The sequence below is a fragment of the Balearica regulorum genome, chromosome 5 (assembly GCF_011004875.1).
Source record: "Balearica regulorum gibbericeps isolate bBalReg1 chromosome 5, bBalReg1.pri, whole genome shotgun sequence".
In the NCBI taxonomy this organism is placed as follows: Eukaryota; Metazoa; Chordata; class Aves; order Gruiformes; family Gruidae; genus Balearica; species Balearica regulorum.
In genome coordinates, this window is record NC_046188.1 from 28226620 (window position 1) to 28250305 (window position 23686).

A 23686-nucleotide genomic window follows, 5' to 3' on the forward strand; every position below is an offset into this window, starting at 1 on the left:
AAATGAAAAGTAGAAGGAACAATAAGGAATTGAAATGTCCCCTAAAAATAACCATTGGTACTCACATGTAAGACTCCACATTAGATATTTAATTTATCCTTATGTATTAAAAGAATTAGCTAACAAATTTATTCACTGATTATTATAACTTCAGTAAGTACATCTGCATAATCATCCATGACCTGTGATGATGTCGTAGCAGAGTTTCTGGGTGCTTCTCTAGTCAGACCGGTATCTTTGTGGCCTCACCAGTCCATCCATCACCTATCTGATCTTCTTGTTGGCTAGCCTTCCCTATGTTATTCCATCCCTAGTGTTTCTGTAATTGCTTTCCTGATATTTTTTCCCACCCACACAAAATTTAACAAAGACTGTCAGCTAGTTTTTGACAGAGTCCCTTTTTCTCTAACTGTATTTCTACTACTAAAAAGCATTTTATTTTTATGACTTATGTCAGTTTATGTGCTTGTTCTTTTCATCATATTCAGGACACTTCATGTCCCTGATTAATCGCCTGTTCTCATCTCATCTTTGTATTGCAAAAGTCTCATGATGCAATTCAAAGAACTGATTGTATTGCATCAGTCACTGTTGTACAGGGCATCATGCTGTTAGTGCATCAGAGATCAGTTAGGACAGTCCCATCAATGGAAACTTCTGCTCCTTCCCTGTGTCAAAATCTTTCACAGCAGTTTCAAAATAGATTCAATATTCCTGTTGGAATGGTGGGATTTTTATGCCCAGCCCAATGGAAACCATTTGTTCTCACCTGCTGTTTTTCACACTGTGATTTGATATTGACAGTAGAGGTCTGTGGTGAGTTCAGTGATATGCTGTTGAATCTCGACATCTGTCAGCATCCCCCAAAGCCTTTGAGGGAGAAAGGTGTTAAATGCTTTCTAAATAATACATAAAATATGCAGTTAGTGGGTGATCATGCTTTTTCAGTGATGTGGTTTCAGCACTGTGGGTGTATTAGGTGCCTTACCCTTCTCTGACCCAAGCCTTCTGCAGCATGGAGATATTTCCAGCATTTGCTTCCTGTGATCCTGTAACACAAGGAGATGAATTTTACTTGAAGGGAATATCAGTAAGATGGCTCAGTTTTAACACTCTTATGTTCACTTTCTTTGATATGGATAGAAACATTCCCTTCATCCAGCTGTATGGCAAATTTTTATTCATACACAGTTGCAGATTTTCAGCAAGATCAATATGACAGTTGCCAGTCAAATTTTGCAATTTTGCTGGGGCATTCTCCCTCTACAGTGCTTTCCCAAGCTGCACTTTCAGATTAGCATGTATTGCACCCCTGGTAGAACTGATAGCCTGTGCGACCCTGATTTTTTTCTGTGTTTCTGCCATCCTAGACTGTGAGTAGTAGGGAGGAACGCAGGTTGGCAAAGTGAACACTGCACCAGTGCCCGCTTCACCTTTTACTATATTCAGCCAGGAAAGAGGCTGTGCTAAGTCTGGCCATGGAGACCTTTTTATCATTATTTCTCCTCTCTTTGTGTCACAAGTTGCATGCATTTGCTCTGTCTTATTTTGCCAGCTTTGAGTTTATCAGCCCACTTGCTTCTATGGCCCCTGTCCTATATCTGCTCTCTATGTGTGAGTTATTTTTACCGTATCTCACCAGCTCAAGTACTTGCATGATTGCATGGTCCAAGAGCCTTGGAGCAGAAAGTGGCTTTTACAGATAACTTTTCACTGCATCACAAAGTTCATTTGGTTTTTTCAACTTTTAACCCTTCACAGTGCTCACACTCAGTCTGGACATCAAGTTGTTTCACGTGTTTCTGAGAAAGTTCAGAAGCTGCGACTCTGCTTAACAAACTGAAACTAATTTTACGTGAGTCAAAAACTGACTGGTCTGGTCTTTATCTTAAACTCCAAAATGTCACTGTCCATTGAACATTCAATTTCTGGCTTTGGTTGTTTTTTATTTTATCAGGTTACGTTTCTAGGGCGTTAACTGTGGAGGGATTTGCAGAAATCAGGTGATTAGGACTGTTAAAATCAATTAAATACCTTTCTGCCTCATTTCATAAACCCAGATCAATGTTCTCTGTTCCTTTTGAGAATTCATACCGTTAATAATCGCAAGCCCTGTTAAAGGAGTGACTGAGATTTACTTGGTTTTTAAATGGACATTTCTTGGTCATAGCGATCACAGAATTAGAAAGACTGACAGTTAGGAGGTGAAACAGAGCAATACACAAATTTCAGAGGCTGGAGCCTCAGAAGTGGGTGAAGTTAGGCTTCTGGGTCCGTCTGAACTCCTAAATACCAGGGCTGAAAGACTGATGATCCCAATGCTTCCCTCGGCCTCAGTGGGAGCTGCTGTATGCTCAGCACCTCTGAGAACCCAGCCCTCACCATTCGGTCCCCACGTGGATTTATGGCCTGGGACCTATTCATGAACAACGTTGGAACACCTTCAGAAGCCTTGCCCAACATCAGCTGGAAGGAATGGGACTAAGCAAGGGGAGAAAAAAGAGTGTTGAGCACCATGAGATCATTACTGATCAGGTGATACAGATGTTCAGCTGTAGCAGTTCCCAAGGAAAAAACAAAAGCCTCGACACCTGGCGTGCTGAAGCCAGCATTTCTCACCCACCACATCTCCTGGTTTCACCAACAGCTGTGCCAAAGTCAACAATACCCTTTAACAGCATATCTCTACTATTTGTTGTTCACTGCCTCACCGTCCCAGGTGGCTTTCCCCATTTGCCAGACGCGAATGACAAGAATTAAAAAACCCTCTGTACCCGTGGCCTGAGTACAGAACCGCGTGTTTCAGGCCGTGCGTTAGGCAGAACTTGGAGCAAACTGAGCCCAAAGTCACGATGCTTTCACACTAGTTAGCAGGAGGTGGGGGTCGAAGCCGATGGGTATCCTTGATCTTTAGCATACCATTTATTTCATTACATCTAATTTGGTTGATATTATCAACATTATTACACTGATAGTTGTTTCAACTCAGACTAATTTAATTGATAGAATTCTGTGTCCTTGCTATTATATGAGACAATTAGCTCTCATTAGTTCACATTTCACTCATTTTCCACTGACTGATTGCACTACATACTGATACTTGCTAATATCAATATGTAATGCAATCAGTCAGAGGAAATGTTGGTACAGTATCTCTAAAAACTATCACACTTATCATTCTGATTGTCTTCAAAGTACCAATATTTTCCTATAACTTAATGGTTTCATAATGTAATGTTTTGTATTAATAACAATCTTTTTAAGGTCACACAGTTAATCACATACGGATTAAACAGCAGTTAACTAATGAGGATGGCAACTTATTAATAAATTGCAGATGATACATTTCCGTTATTCAGTGTAACCTTTAAAGAGCAGAGCTAAGACTGAGGGTTGACTTAAAGACTTTTTGCCTTCCTTTTCCTATTTCTTCCTGAGGTTTTTTCCCTGAATTCTAAGCTTTTTTTTATATGCTATTGTCACAGTCCTGCTGTAACCATATGGAGAGCTTTAGCAAAGCAAGAATATGCAGCTGATGCTTTGATAGCGAAGGTGAAGAGGTTACTCGAATTGTACTACTGTTAATTTGTCCTTTAAGCACCTACAGCAGGGAGTCTATAATGGTAAGGACTGAAGCACAGAGATTTGTCTATCAGATTATTACGTCAGAAATGCTAAAGATTCAAAGGAAAGAAAAGGGCAAAAGGCTTTTTGTAACCAATTTAGTATAATCCACTGAGCTTTTACCGAGGCCTATCTGTAAATGCACTGGCAGTTTACTCAGAAAATTGCATGCCCAAATTTCTCTTCTTAAACATTTGTATACTACTACTCACTGGTGTGAATTTGTAGCTGTGTTTATAAACAATAAAGTTGCAGTCCTTACATTTATATGAAGTATGGAATTCCTCAACATGCCAGTATAGTACAGATCATTCTGTGAAAAATAATACTCCAACACCCTCCAATATGCTATTCGTTAAATCTCAGCTATTCAACAGCAAACACATTTAATCACCTCTACAGTTAGTCTGAAACTGGCTCATAATCTTTAACAGAAAACAACTGATGTGGGAAATATAAAAAAGCATAAAATAAATGGTTTGCAGTTTGGGACTTTAAAAATTCCCAACAATCATATTTTAAAGAGTAAATCCAAATTAGTCTTAAAGAGTAAATCCAAATTAGTCTTGCTATGCTAAATTTGATGCTGAATAATGACAGAGGACATTTAAATACCATAGTTACTATAATAATCCCTGTTTGAATCATGGCTTCCATGAACTGGGCTAAGCCTTTAGACAGAAGCTAATTGCTACAAACACTAATTTTCAAGTCCCTTTTGTTTCCTATTGCAGTCACCTCTGGATGCAGAAGGTACCCAATTAGCAGAATTCATGGTTCTGATTGTGCATTGTGGGGCTAGTATAAACACTGCTGATTACTATTCCAATGTAATGGTTGATTTTTATTTATTTTTTTTTCTGATTGCTTAATAAGGCCATCTATTCTGCATCAGGCACTGGCAAGGCTGCTGGTGAAATCAGTTAGGTCACTTTTTCTGGTCATAGTAGCAGGAGGAGCCTTGTGATGGTAACAGATGACTAAAGGCATAATTACAGGCTATTTAACCACATCTGTTTCCCCACTTAACATTGTTTGCTCAAGTTAGATGTAGTTAAATAAATCAAAAGGAAAATAATGGTGAAGACACTAAAAAATTACTATTACATGGGTAAAACTCTAGGGTTTGTTATAATTACAGAAAACAGAGTTTACAGTGATTTTTAAAAGGCACTAATTTATATTAGAGAGTTTCTGTACACATACACTCTAGCTGGTTGCTGCTGCTTTTATAGCCTGTGTTATTTAAATACCTATTTGTACAGAAGAATTCGTTGAAACAAGAAAAAAACCGAAGATTACTGTTATTTATTGAGTAGCTGTGTGCTCTTATCCAGTATAATAATTACATGACAAGTCTAGTAACTCTTTTTATGGTTTTGTGGTTAAGGACAAATCCCCAGAATACCACCGCCTCCTGTCAATGGCAATGGGAAGAGTAGAGAGCTCTGAGTATCTCTATGTTTCTCCAGTCATCCAGGGATACTGTTTTCATCCTTTTATTTCTACAGGTAAATCTCTTGTTGTCATCCCCTAATACATTACTGCTTCACGATCAAATATAGCACGTAAATACATAAGTGCTGTCAAGCCCATCTTGCACAAGGACATATAGCCAAACCATCTAGAGCAGCACGTACAGACATACCTATATGTCTAGCTAACATCAGCACACTTGTTCTAAAAGTTCCCGGCAGTATTTTTTTCTATGCAGGAAAATATTACATCATATCATCAAAATATGCACTAAAAAAATGAAGGGAAATACTGAGGGTTTTGTTGGTTGGTTTTAAACTAAGGAATTGAAGAACCAAAGCAAATATTGAACTTCTTTATGTCAGCTGCTACCAACAGGCAGATTTTTAGGGCTATCCCTGAGCAAACTACTATGTTTGAGTCTGTGAAGCCCTCCATCAGTGCAAAACCCACTGAAAAAAATGAAGTTTGTAGTATTAAGGCAGGTGTCCTTGCATGCTCAGGCCATGAATCCTAGTGCAAGATCGTCATATGCTTTAAAATATCACTGACTTAAGGCAGTGGAACTACACAATCTTATGTCAGGGATGTCTATGGCCCAATTTCTTTTATTTGACTTTCGTTTGTTTGGGTGTTGGTTGGGGGGTTTTTTTGACAGACCATCTGAAATAGCTTGAAGTATGGTAGGGAAAGTAGTTTGGGTTTTCAGGTTTCCAAATGCTCAGCTGCATTGGGAACTGGTTTTGCTGGGTACGGTGCAGTGTAATGTGGTGGCTCTGCATCCTCGATTAGACACTAGCACCACACTTGCAACTATTAGAGGAAAAAGGGGTTAGGAAACAAACTTTTCTAAAAGCAAAAATGGATTTGTAGGAAAGATGGACTATATAAGCAGTGCAATCCTAATTCCTCCAGTGCAGCAGAAAACAGTGTCCTTTCAAAACCAAATGCTCCAGGGTCAGATACAAGAGAGGGTGTAAGAAGCAACGGCACTGGGGTGCTGTGCTGGCAGGGGCTGTCATCATGCCTCGGGGCAGTACAGGCAGAACCTGCTGACTCGTTTCAATCTATAGGAGCTACTGTTGACACAGGACGTTCCTATTGTGCAAAATGATCGGGTGACAATTTTTGCTTAGTAACAAGTAGTTATGACAGTGCCCAATCCTATTGTGCGTGCGCGTTTGTACGCATATGCTCGCCTATGCATATACATCACTTAAGGTCAGAAGTATGATTATGGAGGATTGAGAGATTCACCATTCTGTGCACTGCAAAAGCATCTGTACTTCAATTACACTGCTTGTTCCCGGGATTAGACTCCTCATTTTCATGAGGCTCTCACTCAAGGCAATACATTCAACACTGACCTTAGTAATACTTCATCTGTTTCCAGACTCTCTACAAAGAAAAGGAGACCACTGTTCCTGTTACCATTACAGCCTCATTTAATGGTTTTGTTTTCCTCTAAACTATTAATACAGCATCTTCCCTTCTAGCATGTCTTACTCTCAGCTCTCCCCTCTACACGCTGCCCAACTGCAAGCAGTGAAGACATCATTCCTCCTGTGCTGTTCACTCCCTCCCTCTGACCCTTCATTAAAATTCACACTCCTGCTCTCGATTTGAAGGCCATGTAACAGGTCTTCTCCAACTTTGGTGCTATTCAGTCATGACTCTTAATACAGTTTTGCAGAAGAGCTGATTTATTCTTTGGTCATATCTAGTGAGCTGTGATGAAACAGACTTCCATGGCACCATTTACCCCTAATAACTGTGGACATTGAAGTTAAGTTTCCAGTGTCACAACTTCTCTTCTGAACCAAAACAAAGCATTTATAGAAGAATACATGAATGTGATACAAATAATTATAAGCTGCCTATACTATCAATTGAATTTCTTAACAACTTTCAAGACAGTCTTTGAAGGATCTTGTGTGGACACTCGACTTTCAAACCCTACCCATCATACATCAGTACTATTAAGAGATGGTCAGTGCATCTGCTCTGACTCCCATGTTTCAAGGAGCTTACCGCTGTCATTTGCCTGAGGCTGGCAAAAACCAGATCTTTGCTATCCTTCATCTCATTAATTGGTTGTGGGGACAGCACTGCTTCTCTGTCTGGAATAGGGCAACTCTACAACGCTCTCCTGGACATGGACACCATGTAGTCATGCAGCATTGCACTCACACTTGGGTGGTGGCACCAGGAGTGAGCATGCATTTACTGGGAAGAGGGAAAAGAGTGCTACAGCCATAAGCAATGTATATATGCCCAAATTTCATGGCAAAGTCACCATTAAATGGTTCTGCAGCTCATGTCTCCCATTACCATCAGGTTCAGGATGAATCTGCTGCTACTGTAGTGGTAATGTGCCATAATTTAATCAGACATAAACACAGCAGGCAATCTGTGGCTGCCGTTATTTTAAATACAATTTTGCACACCAGTTTCCCTGGCTAGTTAGGCTGCGAATGGTCAGGAGCACCAAATGCCTGAGACTGCACAGCTCGGCCAACTGCCTGACTTCTTGCCGGTAGCAGTGTGACTTGTCAGCAGGTGATAGAGGTGGCAAGGGACAATAGGTATGAGGTACATAATCACTTCCTTAGCTGCAGTATTTTCTAATAGAGCTATTTCAGGGAAATAATGGCTAGCATGTATCTGGTTCAAACTCACATAAACAAATGTATAATTACTTTGTTCCAGACTCTAATTCTCTGTTGCAATTATCAGGAACTCTTCTGTGAGTTGACCTGTATTTTTGGCAGACACAACAGCTCAACAGCTTTGCATATGTTCATGTTAATTTGTCCATAGAAAATATTCTAAAACTATTTTCATAGACTTGCTAATCCTTCATGGTTACTCACACAACTTTTCTTTTATTTAACTTGTTTTTTAAATTATTGTTACAAGTTATCACCTTAATGTTTTTCAATAAATGTCCACCTAGTTTGCTAAAATGGTAGAGGCCAGGAAAATGTGACATCAGCTATCTTGTACTAATGAACATGAAGATAATATCCAGCAAAAAGCACTCAGAAGTATTTCTGGCTAACAGCAGGTGAGTTTTATCTGAGACAAGACAATGTTGGTTGGTTGGGTTTTGGGGAGGGAGAAAAGGCGCACTCAGTTTTTTTAACTACACTGTTAAGTACTGAATTAATTGTGGCCTTTACTGCCTTCAGTTATTACAAAGCTTACTCAGCTGACAAATAATGTGTTTATAGCTGAGTCAAAAATCTCTTAATTCTTTGGAGATGTGCTTGTAGTAACAATTACTGAGTTTTGGAAACGCGTTTATCACTTGGAGTTTTGGAGCATTTGACCCTGAATCACCTGTTTGCTGGTGAGACGCAAAAGTGGCTGCAGCTCATTCATAAGGTCTTTCTTCAGCAACTGCATCTGTATTATAAGGTAAGGTAACATATCCTGGCTTAGTCCCTACTCAGCAACATCCAAGAACACTGCAATTATCAGTTTCATCTCCTATTTAAAAAAAAAAAAAATTCTGTTCTACTACAACCAGTCCCACATCATCTGTCTCTGTTGTGACTGTTGACATTTATCTCTCTGACCTTCATCTCTCCTTTTCCTTATTTCTTGCAGTCTCCTTTGGTTTATGGTACCCCGTACCTGCTGGCGACAGATGCAGAGCAGCCCAAATGTTCTCCACTTGTTTTCTAGGACTCTGGATTCATTTCAGCTTGGTTTGTGTGGAAGAAGGAGGCCTTCAAGTTATATTCAGAGTTTCCTCATACCAAAGTACCACTGTATCTCATAAATCAGATGTCTGTGTTTCCAGATCCAGGCTCAGCCCCCAGACCTGAATCCACCAAATGCAGAGCAAAAGCTTTGATTTAAACACATCAGAGACTCTTGCTTTCATTCAAAAGAAGGACTTTGCAAGGCAGAGAGGGATCACCTTTACCATAATCATTCGTGCAATCACAAACCTTCAGTTTACGTAGGAAGTTGCTGCTCCCGCGGCAGCGGTGGTGGAGAGCACAGGACGTGTTCGTGTGTCAGCTACAGCAGCTGGGATTTGGAGCATGATCGTTCTCACCTGCAAGAGTGGCAAGCTCTGACAGAGCAGAAGGACAACCTGGTAAACTAGTGCCAGAGCCATTTGTTACAAAGGAATTTTTTTTACTAGCGTGGTGACTGAGAACCAGCCCATTGCCAGGGGTGTGTGGCAGGGCTGGACTTGGGCAAGACACTGTTCACCAAACATGCTGGCAATATCAGATGGCCAGTTAACCCAGCATTTTCAATTTACATAATTGTTCCATTCAATTTTCTTTAAACCTACGAATAAGTACACTGTAATGCAGATAGACAGTTTTTGTTTGCTGAATTACTCAGTGTTTTTCTGGGTGTAATGTGCCCAGAAGACATTTCTGTCCCTCAACTCCATCTTGGCAATTTTATATTAATAGTTGGAGGACAGTCCAGTACCTAATTATTGTTGCGGATGGTTTTGCTTTGCATTACATTGTTTGTTATACAAAGTCTTTAGGTTAAAATCATAAATTCTTTCAAGTTCTGATACTTACCTGATTGTTTCAGGCTGAAAATTTTACTTGGCATTATAAATATTATTTACATTTCTCCTGATGATATTTTATCATTCCATTGTACAACTGCAGTTTGGTTAGGTTTGATTGCTTTTCTTCCAAAGAGCAGATGACATCACAGTAGCCTTACATGTTACAGGCTAGGTGTGTACCTAGCTTGTCTGTTGGCCTTCATTTTCTGAGCTGCACAATACGGTTGGTTTTCAAGATTTGCATGGCACTGATACGTGCAAAACAGCTTAAGTCACTACCATACACTTCCATATAGTGCTTTTTGCTTCCTCCTTGCCTTTTGACAAAGACTTATCTTTTCATAAAAGTACCATTTTTTCTACAGTACCCAAAGACATCCTGCTTTTTTTGTGGAGGAGGCAGGGAGGGTCCTCTGAAGCTATTGTTGCATGTTTTTCCATGCATCAGTAAGCTTCCCTTGTACTAATGGTGATTTGTTTTCGGTTTCTCTGCTATGGTTGTACTAGCAAGGCACATATTTGCAACATTGGGTAGAGTTTGTGTTCGATCTTGGAGCATTCCCATTAGGTTTCTACATCTTTCGTGCTCATTACGAAAGTACGATGAATTGGTCCACCCTTTAAAATGTGCTAATCATAAATCAACAATTTGTGCAAGCTGGCAATACACCCATCTATTTTTTTTCTCTAGATTTTTGATTACACATAAATCCTGTCACTAAACCCAACATCCTGCTGGTATAGCAGATGTTCTCAGGCCATGTTGCAGCCTTAGCTTGTAACTGTTAGAAAGATAGATCTTACAGGGAAAAAAACCCAAAACCAAACCCAAAAACATTAAAATGGCCACACGGTATCAGTCCAAAGCTTCAGCTAATGCAGCTTGCTGTGGCCAAAAGCAGATATCTCTGAAAGTGCACAAGAAAAGGAAAAGAAAAAAAAAAGATACATTTTTAATACTCTCCCAGGCTCACTATAGTCATCTGTCTTCCAGCCCTGTTGGAAGTTTGCCATTTTTCTGTGAAGATTGAAGGATTTTACAGTTGTTAAACAGCCTCTTTCATGCCCATGTGATGAGGAGCAGAAATACAGGATGCTACCTTTGCTGCTGTTTAAAGTTGTTTTGTTTAATTTGTTTTGTACTGAGTTCGCGTGCCTTTTAGGATGTGAGTCACTTTCGCCGTCATACTCAGTCTTCAAGCTGAAGTCTCCATTCCCCTCCCAGACAGGCTGGTCTCTCTCATAAGCATTTTCTGAAAGTACCACACCTATAAATATAGAATAATACTGCATCTTTACTTGGAGATGCTCAAGCACCAAGCAACTAGAGCTCAGCCATAATGCACAAGCACTAAAGATGATTATATAAAATTACTAAAGGCATAGAAATGCCTCATGTGATTCCCTCTTATCATAAATCCTTATTTTATTGAACATTTTAGGTTTGAATACTGAGAAATAGTTAACGAGATATATAAACATAAAATATTTCAAAATACATGAATTATTTGGCTTTCTACTTTGGCTAAGTAAATTTTAGGAAACAGATATGTTAAAAGTTATTAGACAGCAGACAAAGAGTGAATATTATTTTAAAATCAAAGGATGCAGTGTTATTAATCTAGGTTGCAATTTCAAACTTTAGACTTTAAGAGAGAAGAGTCTGGATGCAGTTTTTCTTTCCTTGTGTAATAAGTTATTTAAATCTATTGAAATAGATACCTCACTATGCCAAGTAGTGTTACCAAGCAATCAAAATCTGGAAGCGCACAAGTGTCATTGAGGACAAAACATATAGATCACGTTTTCTGAAAAGTATGTTACCCTTTTGTGTCAAAAATATTATCCAGCAACTTTGTTCCAACTGGATGTCTACCAAAAAAACAAGACAAGTTGAAAATCAGTGGAGTTAAACCCCTTGGAGAGATATAATACTGTGAGTATAATTGAAATGTTAATAATTATGCTCATGCTGATAATTACCAAGAATAGTTTGGTATAGTAGTTATAGAGCTCACCTTTCACCTCCGGGTCTTGGATTTGATTTCTACCTGAGACTGTATGAAAAGAGTTCAATTATCTCCATCTCCCTTTTAGTGGATGGATTTTCCACCCCATTCACACTTCAGAAATAAACAAGAATAAAAATAGAGAGGGACGGAAAGAACATTTTATGGCCCCTAATTAGCTAATTAGTGTGAAGTTGGGGGTTTTTTAATTAAATTTGACAGGAAATGTAATACAGTTTAGACCATTTGGGAAAGATAAAATGACTGAAAAAATGCAAGCTGAGAACAAAGCTCTACTGAAGACCTTTCACTACAGTTTATTTTCATATTTAGAGTATAACATACAAAAATTACAGTGTCTTCGTAATGTAAAGAAAATACACTTTGTTGCCGCGCAACAACCTCATAGCTATGTATCCAGCCTTATCAACATGAAACTAACACTTTAGCACAACACTTATTTGTATTCAATCTAGTGTTTAATGAGAAAATGAAATAAATTACAGCTTATGCACAGGATTAACAACAGAAGTTCAAGGACATACATCAAACCTAGTCAACGTTTGGATGCATCCATCTACATATAGCAGGAAAAAAAGTGGTGATTGCTAAAATATGTAGGTATCTAAGCACATGGGTCTCTAACTTGAAGGTTTCTATGAAGATCTGCTCACTTTGCATTACATCTCTTACATGCCATGATAATAAGAGCAAGGCAACACCTGAAGCCCTGACGCAGAGCTGTGAGGCAATGTGTAGCCAGTAATGTAGGAAACAGTGACGCTTATCATAACGAGTGAAATCTCAAAGCGTTCTGCAGTGCTATACAAAAATTAATCAATAAAGATCAACATTTAACAACCATAATTGTTTATGAGATAGTCTCCAATTAGTCTCCATCAATTACTTACCATTGACTATAGTAAATGTTGGTTTAATCCGAGAGTTGTGAAGTCTGGAAAAAAAAAAGAGCAGTCACCAAAACCAACCGTGTTTCCATCGTAGACACAAGCTGCATTCCTTAACTCTGTTAAGAGGATTGATCCAAATGGGATTTTACTCCAGTCCTATTTGGAAGCAATGCCATCATTATCTTTACTCTTCTTTCTTAAGTGTTCTAGATATCTCAATAAAGCAGGAAATGAAACAAGATCTAGGCATCATGAAGAAGAGTATATTTATAAAATTTAGACTCTAGTACTTAAATACCACAACACAGGAAAATAAATACAGTCAACACCTAGAAATGAACAGGAATTTTCCCATGGATTTCAGTAGCATTCAAGAGGAATTTGAAATAAATGAGGCTAGCAGCAAGGACGTGAGAGGATTCAGCTTGGCTTAGAATTGAAATACGCAGAAAGTGCTCCAGCTACTGAGAGTAACACCCCCCATTGCTCCGTTCTTCTCCCCTTTTTCCTGGTCCTTAGTTACAAGTGCTTTGATTTTAAGTGGAATGGTAAATACTGTGTCAAAATACATTTCTTCATCCCTTTTCCTTCAGCAAGGTAGGAAGGTATGAGAGGAACAGGAGGGAGCTAGGTGTATTGCAGTCCAAACACAAGTCCCAAAATTTGTGAAATCAAGCTTCACTAGCTCTGTAATTAATAGCAAAGAGGAGGCAGATGGATGGGAACAAAACCCTTGCCTGCTGTAACAAGGGTCCATGTAGCTTCCTGGGTTTTGATTTTTTCCCTAGATTATGCATAGTTTTATTTTTCTGGTACAAATCTAATATATATCTTACAGTCACAGCAATAACTGCTCCATTTCATTCTGAGCACCTTATATGCTTGATTCCTTGTACATGCCAGCGCCAATTTAATTTCACTTTCCCTAATAAATGCTTCATAATTCTTTATTTCTCTCTATGCTAAATGACATCACCCTAAATTGACTAATTAGGCACAAGAGGGTTGTTGGAGATAGTCCAGAGGAGGCCCACGAAGTTGATCAGAGGGCTGGAGCACTTCTCCTATGAGGACAGCCTGAGAGAGTTGGGGTTGTTCAGCCTGGAGAAGAGAAGGCTCCAGGGAGAACTTAGAGCAGCCTTCCAGTACCTAACAGAGCCTACAAGAAAGCTGGAGAGGGATGGTTTACAAGGGTATGTAGTGACAGAACAAGGGGTAATGGCTTTAAACTAAAAGAGGGTAGATTTAGATTAGATGTTAGGAAGAAATTCTTCACTGTGAGGGTGGTGAGGCACTGGAACAGGTTGCCCAGAGAAGCTGTGGATGCCCCTTCCCTGGAAGGGTTCAAGGCCAGGTTGGATGGGGCTTTGGGCAACCTGGTCTAGTGGAGGGTGTCCCTGTCCATGGCACGGGGGTTGGAACTAGATGATCTTTGAGGTCCATTCCAACCCACGTGGATGAGCCATGCTTCCATTTGGTAAATACATGAATTGCTCTACATTTGCCATGTCTACAGTTTTAAATGCTACAATTGCAGCACATGAAAACATCAAGTGCTTTACTAAAGATGAGGAAATGTTGAATTATCCTCATTTGCTTTGTAGAGCAATGGGATTGCTCATTCATCTAGTGACACATGAAGGGCTTTCCTGAGGATAAAGCTGTCAAATGAGACTTGCATTCCCTGCTGCGAAGTAAACACAGTAGTAGTAGTCCCTGCATAAAAATGCAATAATATTGTCAGTAAAAGTGCTGATCACATGGACATAATAATATGTTTGGTAGTAAAAACATCTAACAAAAAAGAGAAAGAAAAGACAGTGCTGTGGCCATGGGGGCTGTGAGACGGGAGGGATGAAGGGATCTGAGAAGAATCCTGCACGAAGTCTCTCCAAGGAAGGATGATACACACAACCAGAGTCAGAGGGGAATGTTTGAAAGGCCTTGCCGTGCATGTTCCAGTTATCTGTGAGAGGTGTCATACCCATGTGCACAGTGCTGCAGCATCACGCAGTGCATGACAATCTGCCCGTGCCCTGGTTCATTCTCCGGCTGTGTATCACCTGCGGCGTTGCCAGTCACATTTAAATTAAAAAAAACCAACACACCTGTATCAACCAGAGTCTTGCAGACAAAGGTACCTAGCAATTAAAATGTATTTTGAAATTCTTGAAGTGGTAAAATGCATAAATCTACAGGTAATTTAGGAGTCACTGGAAGGAATAGGGCAGGGAAGAAGAACCCCCTCAGCTAAACACAATCAAAGGCTTTGATATTAAATGTACAGGTGCTACATTGCACCCACAGGGTTTCAAAACAGTGAATGTAAGGTTTTCCTTCCCTGGGTTTTAAAACAGGAAAAATACTAAACCCCAAGCGAAACTGGGAAAATAGAGAATCCATTAAAGATATTCTCACAGTAGGGCACAATAGGTCTTCTATTTAATGGCTCACAGCTAAGGGGTTTGCAAACTATAGTTATCAAGTAAATGATAGATGAAGGAACTTAAAATAGTAATTTCAAATACCTATTTCTTTGGCCTTGCTCTATTTTATTTCACAAGAGAAGTTTACCTACAAAATGTTTAGATTTCAAAGGATTCTGGCCTTGAAACTCCTCTCACACCTGCTTTACACTGGTGTCTCTTACATCCATGATTTCTTTTGAAATACAAATACTTCTACTTCTTCAGGTATAGCTTGACTTATTTGTGTCCCCAGCTCCTCATTTTTAAAGAAGAGAGATATGGTGCTATTGGTCATTCCAGATGTACTCTGTACTATGTTTTTTCCCCGTGGTAAATGTCCTTTTTGTCTTCATTAACATTTCAGTCCATGTGAGGACATACAAAATCACAGCATTTCAAGTGCGGATGCGTTAATGCCATGTCTTGCAAACTGTTGCTTTTCGTTTGTGCACTGACTTACAATACATTCCACCACAACCAGCCTGTGCTTCAGACTGAAACTTCACATTTATTTTTGTTATCATTCCTAAATTTGCTGACTTCTAAAGAGCTAATCCCCAATTTGTATCCATCCTGTTGATTTGCTTGCCTGTGCCATATATATGACCTTGTACTTGCTGGTATTTAGTATTATGTCAGATGCAATTTTTCACAGTCATATACCTTCTAAACCTTCGGGGGGTTTTGCTGGTTTTCCATAGTGAATGCATTAATATCTTGCTCATACCTTTATTTTCTTTGCACTTAGTTCACTGTTCTAGACTGGCATATTTTCTCACGTGTGCAGCCAGCTCCACTGTGGAATCTGTTGCCTGCCACACACTTACACGGGATTGCCAAAGGTCTCAAATTGCCCTGGGACCTGGCATTACAAGCGATAGGGATCTGAGGCATAGCTCTTGTCCGCTTCTTTCCTCTCACTTTGCCTAGCATGTTTTGACTATTTCCAAGCTCTGCCAGATGATTTTTGTGTTGGAAAATGTAAAGTATTATGAAGAGGCAGTGGGTGGGCAAATAATTTGATGGCAGAAAAGCAGCTCTATAGTCCTTCATATATAGTAATCTTTTGTGGATATCATGGGTCTAAAGAAACACTTGCACACATGCATCCATGCCACCAATATGATTTCTGCACATTACTTCTCTGTTTTCTCTCTCCTTTAAAGTGCAAATTTTACAGAGTATTTTCTATAGGCGTGAGTTGCTAATTAAATACCGATTAAGACAGCGCTCGTCACTGCAGCTGTCGGTGCTCCCCTCCGGCAGCATCCCAGCACCGCAGCCCCGGCGGCTGCTCGGCTGGGACGCGGAGCCAGCGGAGGATGCCCACCTCCGGAATGCAGATCCCCGGCACCGCACAGCTCTCACTTGGGTCCGGCTGCTTCACAGCTCTGCCCAGCTACAGCTTAAACCGGGTGGATTCCACTTAGGACCAAACTAGCTACATCAGGGACTAGTAAGTTTGCTGTGACAGACTTATCTGAAGTAGAAATAACCTTGATTTTTATATTAACTTTTCTTTTTCCTTCTTCTTAGCGCTGTTGGTTTTTATGCTGTCTGTGAAACGACAGAAACTTCCCAGAAATTCCTTCTTCAAACAAATGTAAATTTCTTCCACCGCAATCAACATTTTCCTTGTGTATAGATTATGGTTCACATTCAAATCGAATCAAAATACCTTATGACATTCAAAGCACTGGGTGGCAAAAAAAAAAAAAAGAAAAGAAATTTACCTTCAGCTACCCTTTATCACTCTTGGCAGACTCTGTGCTAGTTCATCTGACAGTTTGGATTCTCTGACTGATTTCTTTTGGAAAATCACTGGCTATGATTTTTAGACAACTGGTTTTTTTCACTCTTTCTTTGTAAATAAGTATGCCTGCTCTACACGAAAACACGTTAGCTTGGTTAAAGAGCTTTTTCTCCGTTTTTCCACAGATACCGTCCTGTTGAAAATGGAGTCCTAGGGCACTGGTTCTCTGCGTGTCTTTGTAAATTGACTCTGCTTTTTGTTGTTGATGTTGTTGTGTGCCCTCCCTCTTCCCTCTGTCTTCTTCATATTTCTATGGCTGGAAGACAAAACTGAGCTGGTTATTGAGACAGTATCATTTATTTGTGTTCTTTAAGCAGGCTGCAGCAGAGCCAGAAGATAATGGGTACCTCATTTATTCAGGCTTTGAATGATCATATTTAATTCCCAGTGACAGCTGTCTTCACCACATTAGCATTGCAAATCAGCTCTGTTTTGTAATGGCCTTCTATTGAACATGATTCAATTATGTGTGGTCCGTAGCGAGGCAGGATACGGTCTTAGTATCTATAGCAATATTTCTGCAAGCTGCTGCTCTTTACACTGCTCACATTTAAGCTGTCTGTTTACCACAATGCTTTCCTTGAACTACACTGAACTCTCTTCATTTTGCAGCTAAATAAAGAAGAATGAATATAATTTGTAAAAGCAGTTATCTGGTCAGACATATTACATACCCCATCTTCTTTACACATGCCTGGAATCAGGAAACACTTGTTAAAATCATTGTTATTATACTTAAAACATTTATATTACAAAAGTCATTAAAGTGGATTTAAATGATTACACAGAGTTAAATGGTACTAAGTACTAAAGCTCAATGCTGGGTTGAAGAAAAATTGTAATAATATACCAAACAAGTAAATTTTCTTTTAGTGTCGTAGTTTTCCAGGAAAAGGACAGCAAGGCTTAACATCTATAAAGCAAGCTGAACATCACAAAATTTCAAAAATACAGTTCCAAAAGGTTTCAGAAGTCCTATTTAATTTACTGTGAAATAGCTAAATCCTGTGCACCATATATTCTAGTCTTCCTGCATCTTTGGCTGGCATGTGCAGATGACATTTCAGGCTAAGCTGCTGAAGGCCTGGATCACATCACTGTAGTTTAATACGTTTGTGTATTTGTTATAATACAAAAACCTTTCTAAATTCTGGTTCCACGTGTAAGGCAAGTTCTCCTATTGTGTCAGGCAGCCTCAAAAAGAAAAGCTTCCCCTGCACAGATCCAGTAAATACATGCTTCAGTCTGTGCAAGGCAAAGCACAAACCTCACTCTTCTCTCCAGGATTTCCACCCCTGTGATCTCTACAACATTTAGCTCTCGCAGAAATCTCATTGTACACAATACAGCTGTCCCCAGCCTCAGGGCTCTCTCAGCATCCTTCATCTTGGTGACAAAGTGCACCTATAGCAGAAATAGGTTATTCATTCCACAAACTAGAGTGCTGGGCCGTCATTCTAAAGTATTTTATTGAACAACGAGAGGAAAGGTTTTTTAATCGTATGCTAACCTGAATTGTTTAAAGACGATCTCTAGACGATGACGACAGCGGAGTTACAGCGTCATTTCTGTGGGGTCCCCAGCTTGAGGTTGGTCCTGGACTGAAGCCAAAGGCCACCTCTAGCTGCCCCAGGTGGGCTGGAAGGTCACGGACACCCGTGCTGACCACATCACTCCCTCTTACGCAGCTGCATTGAGCACCACTGTGCATTTACCACATTCTTCTATTTTTTAAAGCATTACTTTCATTTTTTTTCTTTTTTTTAAGCCTTCATTCACACCTTTCCTCTCCACTGTCTCCTCTGACAGATTGTTGTCTTTTTTACAAAGGTTTGATACATTGATTTCTTGATTATGTTCTTAAGTTAGTTTACGAGGTTTTACTACATTTTTGAAACCACAGAGCTTATGTGAAAATAATGATTGTTTCATCACTCAAATAGGGCATTCATCGCATTTTTTAAGGTAAGACCCTTTTGTTGTTAATGGCTGAGGGTTTTTTTACATATATCAAATTGCAGATTGACCTACCTGGGAAACAAACTGGAGTTTATGGAAGCAGTTTGATTTGTTCTTATCATGCCTACCACGTGAAAAAAGTACATATGTGCAAGAAAATACCTCTGCGTGCTATTTTTGCATGTGGTCCTTCACGAAGCTGCTCCACGGGACTGGATGGATCGCAACACAACAGTCTACCGAGGGTCAGCTGCTTTCGCATGGTCTCAGGCACCAGTCCTCAGAGGTATTGAGGGATCTGGCACCCATCAGTTCAAGTGATGGATGAAAAATCTGGCTATGCATTTTAAAGAAAGTCTGTGCCAATATTTTGAAAGTTAATGTATAAATCGTATTCAAAGTCAAAGTCTGCTGTGCTCAGACATCCAGAAAAGGAAGATGTCTCCATTTTTTCTAAGGTACTTGAACCTTTTTACTGATTAAAAACAGTCTACAAAGCAAATGCAGTAACATAGATAATGGAATAAACCAGTCTTTAGACTATATTATTAGAGTCACATCCTCTAAACCCTTCACAGACAATCAGAGAATTTAAAAAAAATTATTAAAAGGGAGTCATTCAGTTCTTTTTCATATATTTTTTCTCTCTTTTTTTTTTTTTTTTGTAATAATACCTTGAAAGATTTAAAGTAAAATTATTTTTCTTAACAAAAACCATCATCAGGGTAAAACTATATTTAAGGATGAATAACAGAACAAGGAAAAAAAGCAAAAGGAAAACATGCACTACAAGCTCTACAGGCTTTAGAAAACAAAGTGAAGGAGAAACAAGATCTTATCTGTGCCTTTAAGCTTCTTTCTCCCATTGAAAAAAATGAAGAAAAAATTATTTTTGGTAAAATGTGGATTTCCAATGTTCTTAGTAAACAATTCAACTATGGCAGATATTAAGAAAACTTGTATGTATCAGAATACGTCCCTTTTTCATCACAGTCTTTCACCTGAGCAACACTGCACTGTGACTAAAAAGGCGAAGCGAGTGTGATGTCCACACTGTGGTAGGGGCTGGTGGGGCTCCTGGTGGAGCATGATGTCATGCAACGGCAGCCTGTCACATGGGTCGCACTGTCTGACCCTGCTAGATGGCTCTCATGTTCACATTTTCAGATGCTGACCTTCATACAAAATATTTTTTCTTGTTTCTGTGCCTAGGAAAGCAAGGTTTATGTTACCACAGTATGTCTCTCTCATTTAATTTCCCCAAAACACAATAATTATTAATCCAAATTTGAAAGGTACTAGAAGTCCAATAGACGATTGCGCTCCTACAGGTTTCCTGAAGAACAGCAGTTAACAATAGAGAGGGAAAGACAGGAACTCCTGGCTGCCCCAGAGGAGGACAGACGGCCCCTGCAGCTGCCCACACAGCTGGCAGGAGGTCGGTGCACGTCACTCCAGGCACACACGTTACGGTTTGCTTTGGACCAGTCGAGGATGCTACAGAGGACACGGCGGGAGGTGGAAATGGTGCTGCAAGAGTGGGCGCAGGGGACTCTAATCCATAGGAATCCAGGCTTCATTGATATTATCACTCAGGAACAACCTTTTTATTCTGAAATAAGCTCTTTTCACATGAAAAGTGCACAAACAAAACTATCATCACGTCCTGAGTACGCACTGCTGTTATGTAAGACTGGTCATGTTTACGGTCAATTACCACAGAAACCCGGGGAATTTCTTTCTATATTGCTGTATGTAATGGATACTAATGACAACTTCCTCCACCTGTCATGTAATTTGGTGTAATTAATGTAATTTGTTCTGGTAATTGTAAGAAGGTCAGGACCAGAGTTCATGAAATATGAATCACTTCCACATCCCATTTCAATATTTATCTTCCCATGTTATCCATAGATACCATTAATATACAAACAACTTAATTGAGAAACAATAAAGGTTTCTGTAAAATAAAATAAACCTTTCACAGAAGTAAGGAAATAGAAAGTAAATCCCATAACACTTTCTCATTCTTCAGCCAGAGGCACATGTTCTGCAGCATTCACACACCGTAGGCCACCACTTCAAAGTCTCCTAGAGGTACCAGCCTTCCAAAATCATTACTTATCGACTCTTCTGCTGTAGCACTTTGAAGTTGTTTATGCTACTTGTCTCTGCCCCAGATGACTTATGTTGCAAGTACAGAGGAAATTAATGCAGACAGATCAGTGGGGGAAATAAAGCAACCAGCATTGCTCAGCTTGATCTCAGGAGACCGTGCTCATGCTGTTTCATGCATTAGTCATAGTTAAGAAGAATATTAAGAAGGGATTTGGAGGATAATGACATATTTTGGGGCTGCTTATAGGCACATTCCCCTTTCCCAGCTTAGGGGGCCATATAGGAATACTACAGGGAACAAAACAAATGTGTCTGCCTGGAACTTCAACAAGTAGATGGAGAAGGCTGGGCTGCTTGCGGGCTAACTGGATGTTGGTGTTCAGCCTCAGTCTTGAAGGTGAGGTGGTAAGTACAGCGCAAGAGGTTGTGAAAGGCCTTGAAAATTAATCAACACCTTAAGTTTTGTGAGGCAAGCAAAGGGCGGTGGATTTTGCAAAGCAAGGGAATTAAATGTAAGAGAAACACAGGACGGACGATCTTTGCAGCAATATGAAGAAGTGTCAGAGGAACAAAATCACAACAAAAGACAAAAAAGTATGCCATAGTAACTGAGTCACAACATAATACTGACTTCTGCTACATGGAAAGAGAGACAGGAAAGATTTGAAATATTGCAGTGAGAATGATCAAGACAGCCTGAATGGGAGCAATAACCTACAGAGCAAACCCATGCTATGTGTCTCACTGACAAGACTAGCAGTGTCTGTACTCCTAAAAATGAAATTGTAGGCTTGAATTAGAGTTAAAGGTTTGTAGCTATCTCTGAAGTGGAGTTCACAGGCCTCCTTGAGGATATACAAGAAAGTTGGTCTAAGATTTTAATTTGGACAAAATAAGCCAAGACAGGTTTGTGAGGCAACAGCCTAGAAAAGGTTGTCAAATTCATGTTTTCACAGGCAGACATGCAGAAATACGGTTAAGAAAAACAGACACAGTCCAGAACCACTATAAAAGTTGTAAGAAAGGTGAATCAAACACCTTCTCCAAGGGAATTCTTCAGTCAGAAGTAGGAGAAAGTCAGAATAGGACAGGATCTGAGCAAATGAAATGCTGAGAAGGAATAACCATGTCACAGTCACACTTGGCCAACAAGTCCAAGGAATAAGAATGGAATACTTGTTCACTAAATTTATCTAAAAAGAAGCTGTAGTGACAAAAAGAAATATCAGTGCAACGTAGATCCTAAAACCAGACCAAGGGGATCAAGGGTAGAACTGGAAGACAGAAATGGAAAGGAGAGTTTAGTAATAGAGCATCTACGAGATCAGATATCAATGAGATGAAAAGGAGGGAAGAAGTAAATGGGAAGAAAGGTCTCATCATTTTAGAATAGGAATCTAAACCATGCTTTTATTGTGAGGAAAGAATGTGAAGTTATGGACAATGTTGGGGGAGAGTACAAATGTGGTCACCAGGTAGAGCAGAAAGTAGGACAGAAGGCTCCCTAGCCTGGGAGAACAGCGGGAAAGGCAGAGAGGAGGAGGAATAAAAGATTACATCACATTTTGTCAGCTTTGTGCAGCAAGAAACGGGTGAAGTCCTGTGGGAAATGTGGAAAGAACTGGGGGTGAGTCCACTGTGCTGACATAGCTGGAGTTGTGTGGGGGATGAAGAGCTGCATGGCCACAGCTGCATCGCATGCTGAGGCAGCACATGTCCTCAGCTCCTCCTGGTATACATCAGGAATTTGCTGTTGTCTCGCACATTTGTTTTCCCTTAATGCGAGTATGGCCTCTCATGGTCTTCTATTTTTATATTCTTTTTGTTTGAAACTTTTAACAGGGTATTATCTGGTAATTATCTTGCTGAGAATATTGCCTGCATTGTGGAGACCTCCTGAAGTGGGCTGCTGCTTAGTTCTCACGCACAGTTTGGACTTTTCAGAGCCACTTTTGAAAGGGGGAAAGCTTATGAGTCCTAAGATGCTTACCTGAAAAGCTTCTGATTTCATAGGGATGCTTCGAAATTGCTTTAGTCTTATTAATACCAGTCTCCAGAAAAGGTTGAGTAAAGTCAGCACAGAATCAAGTCAAATCTGAGAATAACCTGGGAAAGCACAACGTATCCATTTGAAAAGATTCTGCAGTTACTCCATCTACAATCTTTTGTGCAAGTCAATTCCTCCATCAGCTATGAGCTGATGTCTGTCTACGTCACTGATTCTGGAGCTTTTGGGAAATCCCAAAGCAATTGCTTCTCAGCATTTTGTTAATATGCTCTAATAAAGGATATTGCAATGAAGCATCAGCACTTTAAAAGGCATAACTTACCAGTCCTGGTTACTGAGAGCAATGGAGTCCGTATGGGTAAGTTGGAAATAAATGTCTAGTTTTTAACTCGAAAAAAAGTGTGTTTGATTTCTTAGATATACAACCCACAGAAGTTTTCTTTCCCAAGAGATACCACTGTTAAGTCCTAAACTGTAGAGAAGTTTATTTTATAAAATGAGTTTCTAATAGCAGAATGCCAGTAAACGGTAACAGTCCATATGAGTTAGAAAAACCGCAGTCAGTCCACATTTGCTGATGTAAGAACAGGCAACTGCTTGTTTATTGTTTACAAAGTTCCTCTCTTATTAAATAATTTAAATACTGATATAGGGAAGTAGTGGCCAGTAAACCTGAAGTAATCCATAAATAAATGTGTTAGATTAAATTGTAACAGGTATTAATAAGCCCTCTAAAATCTATATACTC

The 23686-nt window shown here is 39.6% G+C and overlaps 1 long non-coding RNA gene across 5 annotated transcripts in view; it reads right to left on the reverse strand.

Annotated features, from left to right (window-relative positions):
- Positions 1-762: 762 nt before the first annotated feature.
- The window catches only part of LOC142602023 (uncharacterized), a 64203-nt gene continuing 41279 nt past the window's right edge, over positions 763-23686 (reverse strand). For 3 of the 5 annotated variants that reach the window (XR_012835648.1, XR_012835645.1, XR_012835644.1), the window contains 4 exons: positions 22921-23036; positions 11671-20020; positions 11477-11524; positions 10413-10920 (listed from right to left, as the gene is read on the reverse strand). This is a non-coding gene — a long non-coding RNA (uncharacterized LOC142602023). Of the gene's footprint in view, positions 871-988; positions 1050-10411; positions 10921-11476; positions 11525-11670; positions 20021-22920; positions 23037-23686 lie in introns of those variants that run through there. The other 2 variants (XR_012835647.1, XR_012835646.1) reach the window with 2 other exon arrangements.